The sequence below is a fragment of the Oreochromis aureus genome, unplaced genomic scaffold (genome assembly GCF_013358895.1).
Source record: "Oreochromis aureus strain Israel breed Guangdong unplaced genomic scaffold, ZZ_aureus HiC_scaffold_59, whole genome shotgun sequence".
NCBI lineage: Eukaryota > Metazoa > Chordata > Actinopteri > Cichliformes > Cichlidae > Oreochromis > Oreochromis aureus.
Window position 1 is genome coordinate 275262 of NW_024108957.1, and position 14153 is coordinate 289414.

General features: G+C 40.5%; 1 non-coding gene and 2 pseudogenes across 1 annotated transcript; all 3 read right to left on the reverse strand.

Moving 5' to 3' along the window:
• Positions 1–1632: 1632 nt before the first annotated feature.
• On the reverse strand, positions 1633–1745 carry LOC120437217. The gene has a single exon (XR_005610915.1). It is a non-coding gene; the product is annotated as a U5 spliceosomal RNA (small nuclear RNA).
• A 2328-nt stretch (positions 1746–4073) lies between these two features.
• Positions 4074–4226, reverse strand: LOC116327778 (annotated as a pseudogene).
• Positions 4227–5167: 941 nt separating this feature from the next.
• LOC116327769 lies at positions 5168–12704 on the reverse strand (annotated as a pseudogene).
• Between the last annotated feature and the right edge of the window lie 1449 nt (positions 12705–14153).

Consider the following 14153-nt stretch of genomic DNA (forward strand, 5'->3'; position numbering starts at 1 on the left):
TTTACCATACGGTCCTTGGGGGTTGATTGCAGAACTATATTGAGAAAAGAGACCTCATTTGGTGAGTCGGGGGGGGAAATCCTGGAGTTCCCCCCAGAGGAACTCTCTGAAGGTGCTTCAAGTCTTCCCCTCTTTCCTGAGACAATTGTCCCAGAGGACAACTCTGATGCCAGCCTCTTTGCCAGCTGGGCATCAGGGAGGGACTGATCCTGAGTACTGTCAATTGAAATGCTTTCATCTTCTTGTGCTCCACTCTCAACCTGCCTGCCCTCCCCCTCCTCTGAGGCTTCTGGTTGGGCAGGCATTTCATGCCCCTCCCCATTTCCCGCCTCCCCCTGTTCATCTCCTCCATTCAGAAGTTTTGGCGGGAAATTCAAATTTTCAAGCCCAGCTGCATCAATTAGTTCTTCCTCATTGCCTATTTCGTTCAGATTTTGCTCTTTTGTCGGTTTTTTTTTCCTTAAGTTTATTTGCAAATGACCTAGGGCAGTTTCTGAAGAGATGGTCCTCTCCTCCACACAGATTACACTTGCGGTTATTTCTACATTCAGTAGAAGTATGCCCTCTTTCTTTACATTTTCCACAAATGATTACCTTACATGCTTCTACCAAGTGCCCATGCTCCCCACACCTCCGGCAGAGGTTTGGTTGCCCCTGGTAATGAATGTAGCCTCTGTTGTCCCCCAGAACTATCATGGATGAGAGATGTTTCAGGCCCTGAAACCCATGGGGGTCTTCCCATTGTTGTATGGGGACCTTCCATGCGCAGTTCCAGATTCCATCTACATCCCTCACCTTCATAGCCTGGCCTTTCACAGTGCAGTATCTTCCCAGCCACAAGCAAATGTCTTCAGCATTAACAGTTTCATTGAACATTCTAACAATCACCGTTTTCAAGGTGTTGTCAGTCAGTTTCTCAATGTTAAATGCTTCAAATTGAGGTTTCACATTCTCATACCTTATCCAAAAATCTTTTAGCAATGCGCTTGAACAAAAACTCACGTCAAATCCTTTGTTGAAAGGGAGGGTCAAGATACAGTTCAGGTCATTTGGTGAAAACTTCAGCACTTGCTGAATCATCTTCCTGGAAAAGTCCAATCTAGATATCTTTGGCAATTCTAATTTTTTCATTTAAGATAAAACGCACACTGTGGTGCCTCCACATGCCGGCATGGTTGGCCGCCATGGTGGAGGCACCACAAGCTAGCAAGGCTAACAAGTGTCCTTAAAACAGTAAAAGATTAGAACAAAACAAAAAATACTTTTTAAAACACAACTACTACGACACTTACCTTTAAAAATGGGAGAAAGCAATGTTTTAGCTACTGCAAGCTAAAACACCTTATTCCCAATAGCAAAAAAAAGGAAGGAAAAAAAAATATATATACTATACTATACCCGCCAGTGATGTTAGCACTGCGACAGTCAGGTACACTCCACACACCCAAAGGAGGCAATAGCAGTCTTAACCAAAAGGCCGAGAAGCGATGGCCTGCTACGGGTTCCTGGCTGAGCCGCCTTCTTGGGACACTTCTCGCTTGTGACGGTGCTCACAGGGAGGCAGCCGCTTCAAATCTCCCTGGAATTGCGCGCTTTCTTCTGTTATTTCCTTTGAACAACGAGGAGAGGGCCCAGCCAGACGGCAGACCCTGCCAAAAATAGGTGCAACTCCTTAGCGCTGCTCTCCACGGAAGTCTTTAGTAAAAGGCGAAAGACTTGTACGTTATGAAGAGAAGCCAGAGTGTGTTTCTTTCGCCTCGCAGGAAGCCGCAGTGACTGCTCGTCCCGGCTTCCAGCTTCCTAGTTAAAAAACAAGTATCCAGTTTTGAAAAGAGGTCCTTGCGTTGCCCCAGTGTTGCCAACTTAGCGACTTTGTCGCTATATTTAGCGAGTTTTCAGACCCCCTAGCGACTTTTTTTCTATAAAAAGTCGCTAAAAAAAGACGTGAAAGCGCATATCGCTTTTACTCTCAACAAGCAGCGGGTGCTGTAACACAGTCAGTTCTTCTTTTAATCTTTTACTCTTATGCTGTTTTGTGGATCACAAGGTTTAAAACTACTTATAAACACACACTAACACAAAGTAACTCCACCAGAGTGCCTATTTCGGGTCACTTTTTCGGGTCCAAGCCCGGGTAAAGGAGCAGGGTTGGAATTGTGACATTAAAAAAAACAATAATTGCTAAAAGAAATTTAATTTGTAGTTCTAAATAAATTCTAAATGCATTTAGGACGTTTTTTTACTCACTTTATGTCTCTTCCACGATGTTATTTCTCTCTCCAACAACATAGGTTACAATTATATTAGCGTGACCAATTATGCAAATTAGGTGATGACGTCATTTAGCGACTAATAGCGACTTTTAGGACAGCCAATAGCGATTTTCCTTACTGAGGAGTTGGCAACACTGCGTTGCCCAGGTTCCATTAATTATTCGACATTGAGACCCTTCTTTTTCGATATCCACCACCATTACTCTTTCTTGCATTACAGTAAAGCTCTCCACTATCCGTATTTCTTTGGACCCACATAATACCCTGACCCCAGATCCGTGTACCCTCCCAATACTCCAACGTGCCCCCCCCCCCGCCATTCCTCAGAGAACAACACAACATCCCTCTCGTCTCTCAGATGAACTTCTGAACCAAACAAATATCAAAGTAACAACTTAGCAAAAATTCAAAGACGATTTTCCTCTTCCGGGCATTTCTCAGCCCTCTAACATTCACCGTAATTATTTTTAGTTTTCCCATACCGAAACAAAAAACAAAGAAAAAATAAATAATAAAAATGAATAAAATTTCCTATAAAGTAAACACCGTCTCTATTTTCTTTTAGCTTACAAGGATCCGGTCACCAAACAAAAAGTACACCTTCATGATTCACGTTACCTCCTTTCTTAAAAATTTTAACTAACCACATTAGCATGTGACAAAAGAGTTGTTATAAAAGAGTCCTCCAACTTTTCATCGCTCTCGCCTTCCTCCTCCAAGTCTCCATCACTTATTAAGTCACTTAGGGGGGTATGCATGCATTCAGTTTGAGTTCCCCTCAGCACATAACCCTCTGCATTTCCACTTTCCCCTGGCTCCTCCTCCCTAATTTCCTGATCACTCTGCTTGCCATCTTCCAGGGAGACGACTGGACTCACCTTTCTTCTTCTTTTTGCTGTTTTCCTCTGTGGTTTTCCAACCACTTCCCAACACTGCTGGGGTTCGTCCCTTGCTGTAATTTCTTTTAAGTCCTTGTTGGGTCCCCTTTCTCCCTTCTCCTCATGTCGCTCCGACTCCTCCACACCTTCCACCTTGTCATCATCAGCCTGATTTTCCACACCTGTTGGCGGCTCCAAACACTTTGTTCCTTCTCCAGGGTCTCATTCCTCTTCACTGCGTTTTTCTTTCTATGGGTCCAGCCTTCACCACCGCTGCACAAGGCCTCGGCTTGGTACAGTCTCTTGCTATGTGTGCTTCTGAATCACATAAATGACATCTCTTGGGCTCCTTACAGTCCCTTGTAGTGTGCCCCATATTGTTGCAACTTCTGCCTCACCTGGTCACACTGTTCCGCCTCATGTCCCGTACTCCCACATCTCCTGCATGCCTGCGGCTGCCCTGCATACACAAGGAAGCCTCTGTCCGCACCAATGGAGAAAACTGCGGGCGGGTGACGGTAGCCATCCTCGCTGTTTTTGTCCATTTCCAGCTTAATATGGAATTGTCTTTTCCCGGTCCATATGCCCAGGCCATCTTTTATCTTGCGTACCCCAGGGAGTACGGTGACATATCTCCCCAAAAAGTACCTTATGGTTTCTTCAGGTCATGTGTATTGTTAGTATTCTGTAGTCGTTTCAATACAAAAGAGTCACCATATATCTCCGTAGCTCTCCATCTTCCTCTGCAATACACTTTCTCCTTACTTCCTCCGCCCAGTCATTTGTGGAAAAGGTCACGTCATAGTGCTTACTAGCAGTACTTTGTTGCAAGCAGTATATCTCTTCCAGTTGTATCTTCAAAACGTCGAAAAGAATTCTTCGTCCAAAGGTTATTCTGTCGTGGAAGTGGGCATCTTTCTCCATGAGCTCAAATCTAAACGTATTTCTTGTTCCAGTTGTCCTGGCATCCCTCTCAGTAAAACTAGCCGACGCCATCGCCATCTTTCTTTGATTCTCGAAGATCTGATAAGAACAGATACTACACTTGATCTTAGCCAAAAGGCCGAGAAGCGATGGCCTCCTAGGGGTTCTGCTATTTGGTGTCCCTCTCACAGATTTAAATCACATGACCTCCTAAGAGACATCTTTTATTCTTTGCTCATATCATCCTAGCAAGCTGTAATGGTAAAATACAAACATTTCAGTGAAGGTTGTCCCTGCAAAAGACCTCAACATGAACACTAAATACAGTCCCCTTTTTATTTTTGTTATTTATACTCCTTTAACAAATTTTGATGTGTCTATTTATGTGGAAATGGTCTGAGACAAACACAGAACAGTGTTTGCTGACAAAAAGTTCTATTTCACTTGAAGTTAAAATGTTATCCAATCTGCTTGTTGACCATTTCCCAGGTGATACCAGATTTATCTTTGTGTCTTTCTAAATAGAACAGAAAGTTACTTTTGTTGCCACCCAAGACGAGTGTACCACTATCACAATCCATCTGCTCTTCCAAGTTCTTGAATTCACTTAACTTATCAGTGCTCTCAAGGCTGTGGTTATGAATCTTGCTTGTGCACCTTTTGCTAACAAAGCTTTTTCAGTGCAGTCAACTTTCCATTAGCATGCTTCCATACAAAGCTCTTCGGAAAAGTCAGCCTTTTCTGCAATGACGGCCTGTGACTTGCATCAATTATCATCTGGACAACTGTCAGGTCTGCAAATGGTTGTGTATGCTGAACTAGAATGGAAGATGCCATATCTATACTATTTGAATATCAGTATAGTTAAACAGGAAATTAAGTATTCCAACAACTGGAGATGGTGGATTTTTGATCCTTGTAATCTATAAGACACATTGAATTTCAAACAGAAAAAGGCTTAACATATGACATTTTTGAGTTTGTGAGTGAAAATTTACTTTAAAAGGAAAACATGCACTGGAATACAGCAAAACAGGTTCACTTTAATGACAGACACATATTGTAGTTCTTTTTAGGAAAAAAAAAATTCCATCACACACACTCACACACGGATTTTGATCTTCCTGATTAATCTAGGAAATATTGGATTGTTGTCGTTGTTGACGTCTGGAACGAATCCTCTCCAAGAGCATATTTAGGTTCCATGGATTCCCTGAAGCATTAAACAGTAACACATTAGTTGCATTTTTGCAGAAAGAAAAGACAGTAAAAGTGTGCATGTCGCATGATGCCTTACCAGGTATCACGAGGCTGTGGTACCATCATGTCATTAGCAGGCTCCTCTTCCCAGTGTACACCAAGATCTGACTTCCATTGTTTCCAGTTCATTTCTTCCACCCTGAAGTAGGAAAAAAAAAGACATTTTCATTGTCAGTTTATCACTTTAATAACCACAAAATACATCTTCCTCTATATATAAAAGCTTAAATTACTCTTGTACACCAGAGAGGATTTTCTCTTACTAGCCATAGTGATATTAAAGACTAGAAAATGCCGACGCCAGTCCAGCAGTCAGACCCTTAACTTCAACAGGTAACAAAAGTAGTAATGAGCGGTCAGGCTTGAAACTTGTTCATGTTTCTGAAGAATGACAGAGGTACCTACATGTAGGTATGTAGGACTGTAGCCTAAGGTTTATATTGTTAACTGGTAATTTGACTGTGCGTTTCATGTCACTTTTACAGAGAAACACAAAACTAACATGGCAAGTAGTGTAACTACTTATTTTCTCATGGGAGCAATTACATATGCATTACTTTTAAGAAAGGTGTTTGGTGTAATATGTGGAATACATTCCTTTGTTGTGTGAGAGTGTGAGAGGGGAAATACCTCCAAGATCCACAAACATTTGATCACCCAGCATGTAATTAATTTGCATGAATGCAATCTCTTTGCTATGTTGCTTGGCGATGGTGGTGGCTCTGACAGTGGAACCAATGAGAATCGATAAGTGATACAAGTACTGGAATCGGAATTGCTAAATTCTTATCAGTTCCCACCCATAGTTGATGTAGCTCCTTTTTAGTTACTAAATTGTCATCCAAGGCAAACATACGGTTCTGGCTTTTAGACATCTCCACGTTTGTTTTGTTCTATTCTGCACTAAGAAATTTAAACGCATCCATTGCTAAATCGCATAAAGATTTATACCACGATTACTGGAGTGGTCCTAGTTTCCAAATGTATTTTATGCAGACAATGCAGACTAGTGGACACAGTCAAGTTGTTTTGTTTATTTGTTTGATGTTTTTTGAATGAATTAAAATTATTAATTGTTTTACCTGAAAAATCTTCTATGTTTGTCCATAGGTTTCTGGAACACACCATCCTAGACATTCTGCATTGCATCTTGCTCCTCAGCCACCTTGGTAGAGTCCTCTCCATATCCAAAATTGTGAAGGCCCTCTAAAAATGTGAAACAATATGTTCGCTTACACAGAACTTCAGGAAACCCTTTAGAGCTTTTAAATAAGAATTCCGCATTCTCTGAAATAAGAATTAATTTTTTGAGATGCATGAGGTCATGTTTACAGAGTTTAACAGATTCCCACCTGCAAGTTCCAGATGTTTTCACTTTGTGTGGAGATTCTTTCGACAGTGTTGCCCATCAGGGCTATCAGCATGTTCAGGAGCAGGATGTATGTAAGAATTATGTAACAGTTGAGCAGGATGTAGAAAACTTCTTTGTATTGAACTTGGTCTGTGAACTGCAGATCTCCCATTCCAATAGTGAACTTGAACAGTTCCAGTGCTGCAAAACGAATGTCATTGTAACTCGGCTTCACGCATTTATATGGTTCAAAAAAAGCTTCTCATTTGTGCTGCCGTGTCATTTGTAATTTTTGTTTGAGCCGGAGGGGAGTTGTGTATGAGAGCAACAATGGCTATGAAAAAAGAAGAAAATGTATGTCAGAACATTATACTAATTAAAAAACATCTACTGCATATAACTTTCATTTTCACATCTTCGTCACCCAAGCATCAAAACAGGCTGTCAACACTTATTTTGTTTTAGCTATAAAATTAAAAAAAAAAATAATTCTCACTTTCAGAAACCAGTTGAATTTTCTCTCTACCCCAGAGTGGTCGGCAAATTACATTAAGGTGACATGATAGCATCTAGTTGGAGCTGTCTGCGTTCAGACAGCAGTACCTTGTGAATGCTTTGCGCTACCGTTATATACCAAATATCCCCCTAAAGAAACCACTTGAATTATTAAACACAAATGGAGTTGAAGTCATTTAAAAAGCATTTGTAAGATGGGCCTTTCATCAGGCTGATATTAAAAATAAAATAAAATAAAATAAAATAAAATAAAATAAAAAGACTTTAACCTGGTAAGACTTTAACCTTAAAAAAAGGTTAAAGTCTTACCAGCAGAAAATCCAAAAAGCAAGACGCTATAGACGCATAAAAAAAAAAAGTAACAGGTCACCCAGGATCATCTAAAGAGAAACAAACACTGTAAACTGAGCCACTCATGTCTGGCCACGCAGCCTATTTTGATAGTTTTAGTAACAAAACTCTTACTCTTTGCATCATCACACTGTACATCCCCAATTGCTTGGAACCTCTTAGGTAGTAAAGAAGGTTCACCCAGGCGAAAGCCAATGAGAGCACAAGGAGGCCAACATATTCCTTCAGCCCACACCCATACAACCACACAGATTAGAAGAAGTGCTGCCTGCAGGAAACTGGAAACACAGGAGATTTGCAACAGCATTGATAGTAAAGGTCTGGCCATTAAAAAATAAATAAATAAAAATAATCTCATTGCAATGCTTACAACAGAATATCAGTGAATCCATCAACAAATAAAGCATTGAAGGTAGGGGGATTCCTCCAGAAAGGAGTTATCTGAAAATATAAACGCCAGATAAACAAATGATATGAATTCTTTTTCAGTGAATGACTGTATCTGTTTCAGCATTCTTACCGTCTTATAGAGAAACCTCAGTGCTCCAAAGATGCTGATGAGCTCACCAACACATCGGAGGTGGTCGAGTGGAATATTTTCAATGGGAAACGGTGGCTGCAGATCAAAGGGTTATGAGTCTCAGCTTACGCTGATGAAGAGCTTAAAAACAAGAGAACATTTTTGATTTTTCCTCTAGGTTTTCTGTCTTACCTGTCCCTCCTTCCTGTAGAATGTCACAGTAGTGAAAATGGTCAGGTACATCACATAAAGCAAGAAATTCATCAGGAATAATTTGGAAGCGAACCTTTCCCACTTAGTCTGAAGCAAACTGCGAAGAGGTTCGATCTGGAGCATCTCAGGGCGATTCTAAAATTTACAAATCGGTTTTATCATTTAAAACATTCTCACTCAACTCACTCACTTCATTTTTTATTTCTATCAAACTTCATGCTTCAACGGACTGAGGTCCCAACATAATAAAAATGTTTTGTTCTAATCATAAAAACATACTGTGTACCATCTAGATACTCAGATTATTGTATCGTATTTAATCTTTGGTGATTGAATCTTGTGATCTAAGTCATTAAGATGACATGATGTAGAATGTGACGACAGCACATCCAGATTCTTTTATATGTTGCAAAATTCAATCTTTAGAGGTAAATTTCTCACTGTAACTCCTGTTGTGTAGCCCTATACATTCAATTCAGTTTTATTTATATAGTGCCAAATTACAACAGTGGTCACCTCAAAGTGACTAATATATGTGCATTATAAATTGAAAAGAAAAGCTGAAATTTCTCACCGGAATTTCACTTCCAAAGACTATTATCTCCAACACAGAATCTTTTTCATCTGTGTCAATGGAGATCATGTCATAAAGCGAGGAGTGAACAGGTCCATAGATCCATTCTGTAAACTTCCTGGACAGTGGCTTTGTTTCCTCATCCATGAATTCCCGGTGTAGCATGTGTCTAATCAGCTGGCCAATGAGAGAACAGAAAGGACAGGAATTTCTCTTTCTGCATGCAGTTGCCAAGCTGAACAAGAGATGCATGCAGCATTGTTGCGTATACATTTATGGTCACAGTATCTATATCATTGTTTGAACAGGTTTAATCTTAATGTTACAAGAGCACACACTCACGAGGAGATTGTGCTGATTGCACTGCTGATTATAAAAAAAAAAAAAAAAAAAAACCAAAAAACCCAAAAACTGTTCCATCAAGGCAAAACAGACATTTAGTAGAAAACAGACCTACCTCTATCTTGCCGAGCTTGGCTGCCAGTTTTAGAGGAGTCATGCCATCATTATTTTCAATCTCTTCCAACTGGACTTTTTTGTCAAGCTTGTTGTGTTGAACAAGTATTTCATCATACACCTTTGCAATCATATCTGTTTTCTTTCGTGTTGTCTGCTATGACCACCAAGGTGTGCAAAACAGTGTTTCCTCGTGAGTCTCTGTCAGTCACGTCAGCTCTTCTGTAAGGGTTTTCCATGAGAAAGGACACAATATCAGGCTGGTTGGTGCAGGCAGATGAGCTTAGAGATAACACTTAGCCATAAACAACTGAGACAGAAAGTGTAGCTTGTTAACACCAATATGAAATTACCCACCAAAATAAAAGCCCATTTCAGCATGACGCTGGAAAAACTTTCCATTGGCTTTGGCTTGCACATCTGCTCCTTTCTGGACTAGCAGCTTCACATGCTCAAAGCTCCGTCTCTCAATGGCAACATGCAAAGCTGTCTGACCTGTTACACGTAGGATTTTTGTTATAAGAAACAAGCTGAGGTTAGTCATCACAATTTTGTATGATCCATAATTTATCTTGAAAGGCTTGCCAAGTACAACACAGAAACTTCTGTAGGTCTATTTTAAGATTGGCAGTTTTCCTTCACCCTACCTTTGTAGTAAGGATCTGTATACGATGCGTTGATCAAATTTTCTAAATCTCCAGTTTTCTCTGCTATGTCAAGGATAACTTCAATTGTGTTGTTTTTTCAATTCAATTCAATTTTATTTATATAGCGCCAAATCACAACAAAAGTCGCCTCAAGGCACTTTATATTGTACAGTAGATTGCACAATAATAAATACAGAGAAAAACCCAACAATCATATGACCCCCTATGAGCAAGCACTTTGCCAACAGTGGGAAGGAAAAACTCCCTTTTAACAGGAAGAAACCTCCAGCAGAACCAGGCTCAGGGAGGGGCGGGGCCATCTGCTGCGACCGGTTGGGGTGAAAGAAGGAAGACAGGATAAAGACATGCTGTGGAAGAGAGACAGAGATTAATAACAGATATGATTCGATGCAGAGAGGTCTATTAACACATAGTGAGTGAGAAAGGTGACTGGAAAGGAAAAACTCAATGCATCATGGGAATCCTCGGCAGCCTACGTCTATTGCAGCGTAACTAAGGGAGGATTCAGGGTCACCTGGTCCAGCCCTAACTATATGCTTTAGCAAAAGGAAAGTTTGAAGCCTAATCTTGAAAGTAGAGATAGTGTCTGTCTCCTGAATCCAAACTGGAAGCTGGTTCCACAGAAGAGGGGCCTGAAAACTGAAGGCTCTGCCTCCCATTCTACTTTTAAATACTCTAGGAACAACAAGTAGGCCTGCAGAGGCGAGAGCGAAGTGCTCTAATAGGGTGATATGGTACTACAAGGTCATTAAGATAAGATGGGGCCTGATTATTTAAGACCTTGTATGTAAGGAGCAGGATTTTGAATTCAATTCTGGATTTAACAGGAAGCCAATGAAGGAAGCCAAAACAGGAGAAATCTGCTCTCTCTTTCTAGTCCCTGTCAGGACTCTTGCTGCAGCATTTTGGATCAGCTGAAGGCTTTTCAGCGAGTTTTTAGGACATCCTGATAATAAAGAATTACAGTCGTCCAGCCTGGAAGTAATAAATGCATGAAATAGTTTTTCAGCATCACTCTGAGACAGGATATTTCTAATTTTAGAGATGTTGCGCAAAATGGAAGAAAGCAGTCTTACATCTTTGTTTAATATGTGCATTGAAGGACATGTCCTGGTCAAAAATGACTCAAGGTTCCTCACAGCATTACTGGAGGCCAAGGTAATGCCATCCAGAGTAAGAATCTGGTTAGATACCATATTTCTAAGATTTTCAGGGCCGAGTACAATAACCTCAGTTTTATCTGAATTAAGAAGCAGAAAGTTAGCGGCCATCCAGGTCTTTATGTCTTTAAGGCATTCCTGCAGTTTAACTAATTGGTCTGTGATACCTGGCTTCATGGATAGATAGAGCTGTGTGTCATCTGCATAGCAGTGAAAATTTATGCTGTGTCTTCTAATGATGCTGCCTAGGGGAAGCATGTATAATGTAAATAGAATTGATCCTAGCACTGAACCCTGTGGAACTCCATAATTGACCTTAGTGTGTGAAGAGGACTCTCCATTTACATGAACAAATTGGAGTCTATTAGATAGATATGATACAAACCACTGCAGTACAGTACCTGTAATACCTACAGCATGTTCTAATCGCTCTAATAGGATATTATCTACCCTTCAGGTTCAGCAAAGCCTTCAGTAGTGCCGTTTTCCCATTAGTTTCATCTGAGAGCGAAAATGATCACACACACATCACACACAACCAAATCACCTCATTATATGTTCTCAGTTTGTTTTGGTTTTTACTTCAGCAACTAACAGGGTCTTTCACTGCACACCCTGCAGACAAGTATGTTCACAGAGAACATTAGGACATAGTTAGTCATAAATAAGATAACAGCTTCCATGCTACTTGCCTGTGAATTCTGGGCTTGTAAGTCTTTTATCATGACATCGCAGGTAGTCAAGCAGGCCGTGAAGTTTTGTCGCATCTCCCTGGGAGGTTGCTTTAAATACTTTGTCCCTTTTGAATGTTTCACTGCAAGTGTGGTCAACACTGACACTAAACTGCCTTGAGAGCAGAAAAAAAATAAAGTCACAAAATACCTTCTGTAGTACCAAATACAGTCATTTTTAAAAATCTCTGCATCATAGAAAATGTAATATTCTAATAACTTTGCTAACATACCACTTTAATGTGACCTGAAACACATTCAGAATAGACCAGGTTGTGGACAAATAAAGACTTAGCAAACTCGCACCTGTTTACTCGATATTTGCATTCATGTCACCTGATACTTATCTGTCGTTAAGGTTAAAAAAATATATTTATATCAAGAGAACTACACTAGTTTGTGTCTTTGTATTTCAGTGCACCAGTCTGTGTCAGGGCATAGTGTGTAACATTTGAGAAAGAAGCAAAACAACAGCTCTTCCCGAGTAGAATCAGTTACCTGGTTATTGAGACGTTGGTATCCATAGGCACAGGAGTCATCTCTGAGCTGTCTTTTTTGAGGAGCCAATCCAGACTACTGCCCTCTGCTTCTTGTCCTTCATTTGGATCCATGTCTTCTGGCGTCTCTCCATTTTTCATCTCTATTTGTTATTAATAACCAGACTTTTGTTGTCTGTAAAAAGATACTGTTTGATGCCACAAGCAGCTCATCAAGGACAATAAGCTACAGCCACACAGGTGTAGAATTGCAACATTACGGGCGGGTCTCGTGTGGTGTTGGTGCTTGTTGCTTTAGTCATGCTCCAATCTCTGTCCTGTCCCCAGAGAAGGCGGAGCATGGTCCTCTGAGAGGGTGGAGGGTGACCAAGGTAACAAGCCTTTTTCATGGAGAGGGTGGAGAATGTTATTCAGTGAGCAGCAGTGTTAATAATTCTACTAATTAGTTTTGATTTTTTTTTAATGAAATAGCCCAGACGCGATTTCCAGTGTACTTACTTATTGTCCAAAAAAAGTAGGCCAATGTTAACGTTTAAAAGGTGATTTCATGGTAATTTTGAGAGCAGAGAGACACAGGAAAAATAATTTCATTATATTTATTACCGAATTTGTAAAAAGCTATATTAAGAAACACAAAGAGTAATTACATGAATAATTTTATGAGAGTCAGCTGTGTTGACAGTATCTCCTTCTTATTCAATTCAATTCAATTCAGTTCAATTCAATTTTATATATACAGCATCAAATCACAACAACAGTAGCCTCAAGTCACTTTATATTGTAAAGTAGAGCTTACAATAATACATACAGTGAAAAACCTAATAATCACATGACCCCCTATGAGCAAGCACTTTGGCAACAGTGGGAAGGAAAAACTCCCTTTAAACAGGAAGAAATGTCTGGCAGGACCAGGCTTAGGTAGGAGCAACCATCTGCCGCAACCGGTTGGGGCGAGAGAAGGAAGACATGATAAAAGACATGTTGTGGAAGAGAGCCAGAGATCTCTTCTTCTGGCTGGTCCCTTTACAGGTTGCTACAGTGGACCATCTGCCTCCATCTTACCCTATCCCTAGCATCCGTTTCTGTAAAACTAAACTTTTGCATATCCTTTGTCACTACATCCACGAATCTATCAAGTCTACCTCTTTCCCTCTTGCCTGGCAGCTCCATATAAAACATCCTTTGTCCAGTATATCCACTCTCCCTCCTCTGCACATGTCCAAACCATCTCAGCCTTGCCTCTCTAACTTTGTCTCCAAGTTCTGTTCACAGTGAGTGATGAGATAAGCACAGTTGCTTGTGTACACAACTTGCATGTGGGTAGCTGTGTACTGTAGACATTAGTTAGGTATGTGGTTGTGCTAGCCATCGGCAGAGCGGGGGGGTGGCTTACTGGGCTTAAGTCCGGGTTGTTGTTTCAGAAGCCCGGGGTCTTTTAGAGTGTAATTTGTTTCATCGTTAGATGCCTGACTGACAACTGTATAATACAAAAACTACACACAATATTCGAAGCACATAGCGCACAGTCGTAAATTCCCCCTAATTTTGGCCTGCGAATTTGCTGTAGGAGAAGTGCAGACAGGCAGACAGAGGAGAGCTTAAGTTTGACCAGGTACCAAAGCAAATCATTCGTACTGTACAAATAATGTAAATATGACGGTGTATCACAAAAGATTGATATCAAACTGATCACTTGACCCGTATTACGTTACTTGCTCTTCGAGTGAATCAACAAATAGCGAAATGAACAGCTGAACAACAATGCTTTTTAGCTTACATGT